Below are 9,498 nucleotides of genomic sequence, written 5' to 3' on the forward strand. Positions count from 1 at the left end.
CCACTTACAGGCTCCATTTTATATACAAAGTATAGGAAAGAATCAAATAGGGACAAAGTGACCCCTTTCCCCTCATGGGCAGCCAAGGGTCTCCCTTTACCACAGCAGCCACAGTTGAGACTTAGTAATGCTCTCCGGAGGTGGCCTTCTGGATCTACCCTGGTGGCTATGCCAAAACCACATAGTCTCAGATCTGAGCATGAATTTTCAGACAGTTTTTGTCAACAATGAAGTGCTTGGCAGGACGGAATTTTCTTTGGGGTTTTCATTAGCCTCCCAAAGGGTCTCAGATGTACATTTCAGCCTGATGTGTAGTCTGCCTTCTCAGCCTTTCTCTTGCACAGTTGTGTCCACGAATAACCCCACCCCCATGTGTGACTCATGCTTCTTCAAGACAGACTGATATGCAGGATGCTTTAGATATGATATGTTTAAGGTCCTGGTTCACAGAATGTATGTATGTATATATGTACACACACACACGTACAAAAACCAGATTTGTTTTTCCATGTTTCTACTATGAATACTAATACTTGTGTGTGTCATATATGTATTTATCTTGTCCCTCTAGGGCTCTTCCTCCCCCCTCACAGGCTCCTCTGTGTTATTACTTTAGTGTCGTATACACATATGTGCACATGCACACACTACATGATGATTTCTTAATTTCTTCACATTTGATGGGACTTGTTAGTAATCAGAGGCAGATAAGTAACACAAAGAAATACTTATGGGATGAAAAATTTAAAAGGAGAGAAGTCTTATCCATTTGTTTTGAATAATTGGAGAAAGTTTTTTTTAAAATATTTTTTATTATATATTTTCCTCAATTACATTTCCAATGCTATCCCAAAACTCCCCTATACCCTCCCCCCCACTTCCCTACCCACTCATTCCCATTTTTTTTTTGGCCCTGGCGTTCCCCTGTACTGGGGCATATACAGTTTGCGTGTCCAATGAGCCTCTCTTTCCAGTGATGGCTGACTAGGCCATTTAGTTTTTTTAACTTATTTAGTTTTTGGTTTGAGCTCCAGGAATCATCCTAACGAGCATTTTTTATTTTAATTTATCTTTGAAATTTTCACATATGAGTACTGTATTTATAAATTTCTATCCTCCTCTCCCTCCTCTCTTATCACCCCATTCCTTCTCAAATTCATATATATATATATTCAATATATTAAGTAGGATATATATTGAATATAGCTTTGCTTATATATACATGTGCTTAGACATGAGCATTTGGGATGAACCCATCATCCTGGGACTCTTCTCTGAGAAAACCGTCACAGAGTTGCCTGCAGCCCTTTATCTAATGGTGGGAATTTGATGGAACTCATCCACATTTGTGTACCTCTGCTGTTGCCATTATGCCATTGTGGTTGTTTATACAACCATGTTGCTGAGATCTCATGGGTGCAGCTTCTCCCTATCATATGTAGAAGACATTATCTTGCAGCAGGTGTCATGGTCCTTTAGCTCTTATTTTCTGTCTGCCTCCTCTTTGACATTCCTGAGCCATAGGTTTGGAGGTTTTACTGCAGGTAAACTGTCAGGTTTTGTCGGGCCTGCAACAGTCTCTTAGTCCTTCACTCTGACCAGTTGTGGATTTCTGTAAAGGCCTCCATTGGGTGCAAAAAGCAGCTTCTTTGATGAGGAGTGAGAGCTACTCTTCTCCGTGGGTATGGGGATAAGTGCTTAGAATACAGCTGGAAATTATGTTGGCTTGGGAGAGTGGCAGTAGTAGGCTCTCTGGAGAGCATGTTTTGAAAGGTAGTGATTCATACTCTAGACACCGTGTTCCCAACTTGTGTTGTCAAGCCTGCACATTTTGCTAGTGTACTTCAGACTTCTCCGTACTGTTTGGCTTGCTAATTCTATCATGAGGCATCTATCTCAGAGAAATAATCAGTTACAGAAAATGAGTTTTGCACAAGGTGGTCATCATGACATTATTTTATAATGGTGTAAAATCTGGCAACAGCTTCATTTCCAACACTGGGGGATGGTTCAATACGATGTTATGCTTCCATGAAAACATAGGAAACGGGGCTGAGAAGACAGCTCAGTCAGTAAAGTGTTTGGTATACAAGCATGAGGAGTCAAATTTGTATTTCCAGTATATATGCACGCATGTGCACACATACACCACACACACACACACACACACACACACACACACACACACACACACACCACACATCACACACACCACATGCCACACACACACACACACACACACACACACACACCACACCACACATCACACACACACCACACACAACACCCAAAACCAAGTGCACTGACAGGCTCCTCTAATTCCAGGTGGATTCCTGGAGCTTGCTGGCCAGTTGGTAGGTTGAGTCAGTAATCCCAGGGTTCAGTGAGAGATCCTGTCTCAAAATCTAAGGCAGGGACAATTATGGAAAATACCAAGATTTGAGCCATGTGCATGAGTGTACAAATGTGTACACATGAACACACACATGCACACACACATACATACTGTATTGGATAATTTTACATCAATTTGACACAAGCTATAGTCATCAGAGATGAGAGACCCTCGATTGAGAAAATGCTCTCTATGTATGCTCTCTTGCTGTATGCAAGCCCATAGGGTACTTTCTTAATCAGTGGTTGATAGGTACACTCCCAACCCATTGTGAGTGGTACTACCCCTGGGCTGGTGGTCCTGGGTTCTATAAGAAAGTAGGCTGAGCAAGGCGGTGGTGGCTCATGCCTTTAATCCCAGCACTTGGGAGGCAGAGGCAGGCGGATTTCTGAGTTCGAGGCCAGCCTGGTCTACAAAGTGAGTTCCAGGACAGCCAGGGCTATACAGAGAAACCCTGTCTTGAAAAAACAAAAAACAAAAAACAAAACAAAAAAAGACAAACCAAAAAAAAAAGAAAGTAGGCTGGGCAAGTCATGAGGAACAAGCCAGTAAGTAACACTCCCCCAAGCCTCTGCATCAGCTCCGCCTTCAGGTTCCTGCCCTGCCTGAGTTCCTGTCCTAAATTCCTCCCCAATTTGCCTTTGGTAACCATAACTAGTAGGGCACAGAGAGGGGGGAGGGGGAGAGAGTGGGGGGAGGGAGAGAGGGAGAATCTTCCTCATCTTTCTGATCTGTAGGGGATAAAGAAAGGCTGTCAGCTAAGCTGAGCATTCAATCTATAGCTTTCATTGTAAGAGCAGAAAGATCGGCAGGTGATACACGGGACAGAAACCCCATTATATAACAATATTTCCCAGCTGAGATGTTTTTGTCCCTGGTATCTCTGGAGTCTGAAACAATGTCTGGAGCTAATTTGGAAATCAGGAGCAGAGAGGGCGGCTGCTGTCATCAAGTGGGTAGAGGTCAGTGACTCTCCTCATGCTGCACTTTGCAGAGAGCTTGCACAGGACAGCAAAGGCCCCAGCACCCTGTATGTCGGTCCTGTAGATGAGCAGCCCTGCCTTCCCACACAAGCCTCTGTGACTTCCTCCATCCATCTCTCAGCATTCCTCAAATGTTTCCTTATGTCTTAAATTAAATTAATTTTTATTGGAAATCTTTATTATACAACATTGTCTTAGTTAGGGTTTTACTGCTGTGAACAGACACCATGACCAAGACAAGTCTTACTAAGGACAACATTTAATTGGGGCTGGCTTACAGGTTCAGAGGTTCAGTTCAGTATCATCAAGGAACATGGCATCATCCAGGCAGGCATGGTGCAGGAGGAGCTGAGAGTTCTCCATCTCCATCTGAAGGCTGCTAGCAGATTACTGACTTCCAAGCAGCTAGGGTAAGGGTCTTAAAACCCACACCCATAGTGACACACCCACTCCAACAAGGCCACGCTTCCAAATAGTGCCACTCCCTGGGCCAAGCATGTACAAACCATCACAAACATATTCTGATCTCTCTTTTCCCTCCCCCAACTCCTCCCATATCCTCTCACCTCTCCAAGACTCACCCAAATCCATGTGCTCTCTCTCCTTCTAAAACAAATAGGCAAATAAACAAAAACAAACAAACAAGAATATTAAAAAGAAGGAAAATACAAGAAATGCATGCATGCGCACACACACACACACACACACACACACAACTCATGAAAGAAAATCAGAAAGCATAACATAAAGCAAAAGAAAAGTAAAACAGTAAATTCCCAAACCAAGAAATATGAAACCAAAAGTCTACAAAAATACCACTGAATTCATTTTGGGTTGGTTATCTAGTGTTGGGTGTGGGACCTACCCTGAACTGTGTTAATATATCCATGAGTCTTCAATAGATAAAACCATTTTTTTCCTATACGGGGAGGGGGTCAGTTGGAGATAATGTCTTGGTTAGGGATTGGAGATCACATCCACTCTCCCCCTCTCAGCACTGGGACCCCATCTGCCTTGAGCATATGCAGGGCCCATGCATCCTGTATGTGCATCAATCCTGTTGTGTTTGGAACAAGAAGTTTCCTTGGTGCCCTCCATCCGCCCTGGCTCTCACAGTTTTTCTGCCTCCTTTTCTTTATAACACCCTGAGCCCTGAATGGAGGGGTTTGATGAAGACTCATTTATGACTGACTGTTACAAAGTCTCTCACTCTCTGTACATTGTCTACTTGTGGGTCTCTGTGTTAGGTGCCATATCCTGGAATCTTCTCTAATGATGACTGAGCAAAGGATTAATCTATGGGTATAGCAGAATGTCATTAGTAGTCATTTTATCACTCTGCTTCTTTACCCAAACAGTAGTACTTGGTGTTCCCCTAGTCCCAAGGCCCATTCAGTCACAGATTCCTAGGCAGGTTTAAGCTGTGTCAGACATGGGTTCCATCTCAGGGAGTGGGCCTGAATTCCATTAAGATAGTGGTTGGTTGCTCCCACAACCTTGATGCCACTGTTGTGCTGACTGTATCTTCATCGTAGATCACAGGGTTTGTAGCTGAGTTGATAGTCACCTTTCTGTCTGGTAGTATGCAAAGTTCCTTCCTTGTACCATAAACATTAGTCAGTAAGGGTGAAACTCTAGTTAGGCACCAACTCTACTCCCTCCACATTCAGTGAGATGTGTGTTGTCTTCGGGAATAGGACGTTGTCATCAGTTTGCAGAGAGCAGCCAAGAACCTTGGCAATAGTCAGATGTGTGTAGTTTTCTGTGGGTCCCATTTGGCCAACAACTTGACTAGATGGAACCCTTTCCTGGCACTGTGTGTTTCACTTGGTGGCAAATGATGTTTATTTGGGGCATTATCTCACCTCTTACCAAATACTTATTTTTTAACAATAATCATGTACATTTTTAAAAATTAGAACAGGACATGTTTGTGATATGAGATGTTTAAAGAATCAGCCAAAATGCCAACTCTTAAAGGACTCATTTGATAAGTGTGAAGTGAAACTCTGAGATGAAGCACCATGTCCTGGCTTAGTGAGCAGATCCTCACACCCCACCCCACCCACATCAACTTTGCATTCTGTAAAGGTTTATTTCTCAGCAGATCGTATCTTAGATGCACAAAATAAAGCAGTAACTAGCTGGGGAATCAGATTCTGGGATAATGGGGGATTTTCCTGATTAACTTTTGAGTGTCTTTCCTTCTCTCTCCTTTCTCGTTCTTCTCTCTCTTTCATCCTTCTCTTCTATCTCCTTTCTCTCTCTGTTCTCCTTTTTCCCTCTTCCTCAATTCCATTTCTCCCTTTCTCTTCTTTTCCTCCTTCTCTTCTCTTTTTCCTTCCTCCTGTTTGTCTACATCCTTGCCTTTTCTCTCTTTCCCATGTCTCTGTCTCCTGTTTCCTCCTCTATTTCTCTCTTGTCCTCCTTTCTCTCTTCTCCCTTTCCTCTTTCCCTTACTCCCTCCCCTCAATTATCCTGTCTTCCTTCCTTCCTTCCTTCCTTCCTTCCTTCCTTCCTTCCTTCCTTCCTTCCTCTCTCTCTCTCTTCCTCCCTCTCTCTCTCTCTCTCTCTCTCTCTCTCTCTCTCTCTCTCTCTTTCTCTTTCTCCTGCACACCATGCCTCCTTTCTGTTTTTACCTCACTAAGCAATATTTCTGTTATTCTTCTCTGGCTTATGTCATGTGCCATAGCAGGATCCCTAAGGTTTTGTGCTCATATTTGAAGGTTCCTGTGGGGGATAGTTTTATACTAACACGACCTAAGGTAGAATCAGTGTGGAAGAGGAAAACTTAGTTTAGAAAAGCTAAATTTTGTCTTAAATTAAGTTTGCCCCATATGGCTGTGTTTTGGGAAAACTTGTGGCATGTTTTCTTGATTGATGGTTGATATAGGTGCCCCCCAGCTCTCTGTGGGTAGTGTCATCCCTGGTTGGTGGTCCTGGATTCTATTTATTTAAAAACCAGCAGACTGATGAGACTACTGAGTCAGTAATCAGCACTACTCCATGGCCTCTGTACTAGCTCCTGTCTCCAGATTCCTGAGCTATTTGAATTCCTGCCCTGACTTCCCTCAGTAGTGGTCAGTGATGTGGGACTGTAAGCTGAAATAAACCCTCTTGGAATTTGATCATCAGTTTGCAGACTTTTCAAATTATTCCTGGCAAAGATGTGTCTGCCATTCATATTCAAACAAGGCAAAGTCTGTGAAAGACATTGTAGACTACTCCATATACTCCAAGGTCAGAAAGTAGACCCTGAAAGACAAGTCTCATAGTCCTCATTTGGAAATATTTGAGTGGGATGAGAGAAAGCAGGTTGTGGAGTCAATAGTCAGATTTTCAGCATTGCAGATCAACACCACCTTGGATGGATAACCTCAACCGCTAACCCGGTAAGACCTAGAATCATGTGAGAGACCTCTCTGGCCATGCCTGTGTGGGATTCTCTTCAGTAGGTATGTTGAAGTGGAAAGACATATCTCCTGTAGGTGGCGCCATTCCAGGGACTGAGATCTTGGATTGACTAGAGATGAGAAAGTGAGCTGAACCCCTACTTCCTGACTGTGAACGTGACCAGCTGCCTCGAGTTCTTGCCGCCATGACTTTCCCCCATGATGGCTCTACCCTGGGGCTGTGAGTCAAAATAAATCTTAAATGCTTAAATTCCTTAACCACTTATGTCAGGTGTTTTAATCACAGCAACAGGAAAAGTAACTGTGCTGACTAGTTTTATGTCACCATGACACCAGCTGTAGTCATCTGGAAACCGTAATTGAGAAAAATGCCTCCCTGAGATTGGGCTGTAAGTAAGATTGTAAAGCATTTTCTTAATTAGTGATTGATATGGAAGGGCCAAGCTCACTGTGGATGCTGCCACCCCTGACCTGGCAGTCCTAGGTTCTGTAAGAAAGCAGGCTGAACAAGCCATGAAGAGCAAGCCAGTAAGCAGCATCCCTCCATGGCCTCTTCACCAGCTCCTGCCTCCAGGTTCTTGCCCAGTTTGAGCTCCTGCTTTGAGTTCTCTCAGTGGATGGTGATTCAGGATATCTCAGCCAAATAAATCCTTCCCTCCTCAACTTGCTTTTGATTGTGATGGTTCATCACAGCAATAATAACCCTAACTAAGGTAGTAACTAAGGCAGCATGGGAGATGTAAAGAGACACACAGATGGAAAACAATGCCCAAGTGGTGACATTTCCCAAGAGCATAGCTTTTTATGCTTTGCTGTGATTTTCAAGGTTTAATATTTAGCATTCCATGCATTTACTGTTAAATCTAACATTTACCTAAAGACCTGGGATTGCAATCAGCCAGTTTCCACTCACTTGTAACAGTGGCAGCCCCAGCATATAAAACAGCTTCCGTGGTGGTCGGACAGGGTGGCTCCAGATGGTTGTTTTCACCTCCACCCTAACTCAGCAAAGACAGGAATGCCCCCTCCTCCTGCGTACATGAATGGGCTGCTAGGCCCCCATTTGTCTGATTTCTGGCTGGACTCACTGCTAGGTATACTAAGCTCTTTCATCTTCTAAGATCAACAATGCCACCAGTGTGACTTAGCAATATTGTCAGAGTCCCTGCAGTAAATGGTCAGGGTCTGTAGGACTGGCTAGTTTGTACTAAGGACACAAATCAAGCTTTGTGGGTGGTTCTCTGAGTGTTGCCTGGACTGGCTTTGTTGCAGCTAGAATGTGTTTTCAATGTAGCTCTGAGCTGTCTAGTCAAACTGCTTGCTCACTCTAGCCCGGCCAGCTTCTTCCTCCACACACTGAAGCACCACTTCTATCTCTCCACTCACTTCCTTCCCCAGGATTCTTCTTTATACTCACCTCAAGGGTAGAATGTCACAGCACAACAGAACCTAAGCTGAGGTTCCCCACAGCATCTGTATGGTGCTATGTTAGCAACAGGGAGGCTTAGAGTCCAGTCAGATAGCTGGTATTCCTTGTCTGCTTGAATTGCATGTGGGGAGGCACCAGGACAGCATTTTGAGAGAGCCCTTTAATGTGCCAGCTCTAGGCATTACTAATCTACCCAGGCTCTCAAGAACCAGGGAGCTGTCTTGTAACTTTGCTGCATGGTGCTTTACTCACCTCAGTGTGGAATTTTATCAGAGACCATTATGCTTTTAATTTGCTCCCATGGATGCATCTTGCTTCCCACAGATGAATCTAGCTTCCCATGGATGGATCTCACCTCCCATGGGTAGATCTAGTTTCCCATGGATAAATCTAGCCTCCCGTGGATGGATCTCACCTCCCATGGATGGATCTCACCTCCCATGGTTGGATCTAGCTTCCCATGGATGAATCTAGCTTCCCATGGGTAGATCTAGCTTCCCACAGATGGATCTATTTTCCCATGGATAGATAGATCTAGCTTCCCATGGATGGATCCCTCTGCCATACATTTGGCCTATTTCTTTCAAGCAATCACTGACTGTAAGTCAGTAGCAGTCATTCAGGTACAGCTGGAAGAGCTACGGTGGGGGGATCATTATACACTATTGGAAAAGCAACTCCAGTTCTATAGAAATCAGGAAGCTTGGATTCTTTGATATGTTTCCTAAGGACTTTCCAATCAGGGTATAAGCAATAGGTGAAGGGAGCCACATTTTGTGTCCTCTCTCTCTCTCTCTCTCTCTCTCTCTCTCTCTCTCTCTCTCTCTCAACATTATGTCTCAAGTTAACAAAGCTCATGTGGGCTGACCCCTCCACATTCTGTTCCTCCATCATCTTTATGATAAACTGATTTTTTTTTGAGTTGATGAAATTTCATCTCTCACTACACTTCGCCAATACTGTGTCTTCATTGATGCTTTATGGAAGGTTGAAAAGGCTGCACTGGGCCTGTTGGCTAGATTGCCGGTTTGTTTTCAACTCATAGGTGCAATTTTCAAGTGTTTAGTTTGTTCTCTTTGATTTCCCACTTAATGTTCATCCATTTAGACAAGCCCATTTTATGGATTATAGAACATGGATAAATGAAAGTGCTTATTGTGGAGAATATGCATGTGTGTTGAATACTCACCTTAAAAAATATCTTGGCTTGGATATAAAGTTCAGAAATCCTTGGCTTTGTAGGTTTATGTGAACACCAGAGTCTCGGTCCTAATTTCT

The sequence above is a fragment of the Mus musculus genome, chromosome 6, assembly GCF_000001635.26.
Source record: "Mus musculus strain C57BL/6J chromosome 6, GRCm38.p6 C57BL/6J".
NCBI classification, from domain to species: domain Eukaryota; kingdom Metazoa; phylum Chordata; class Mammalia; order Rodentia; family Muridae; genus Mus; species Mus musculus.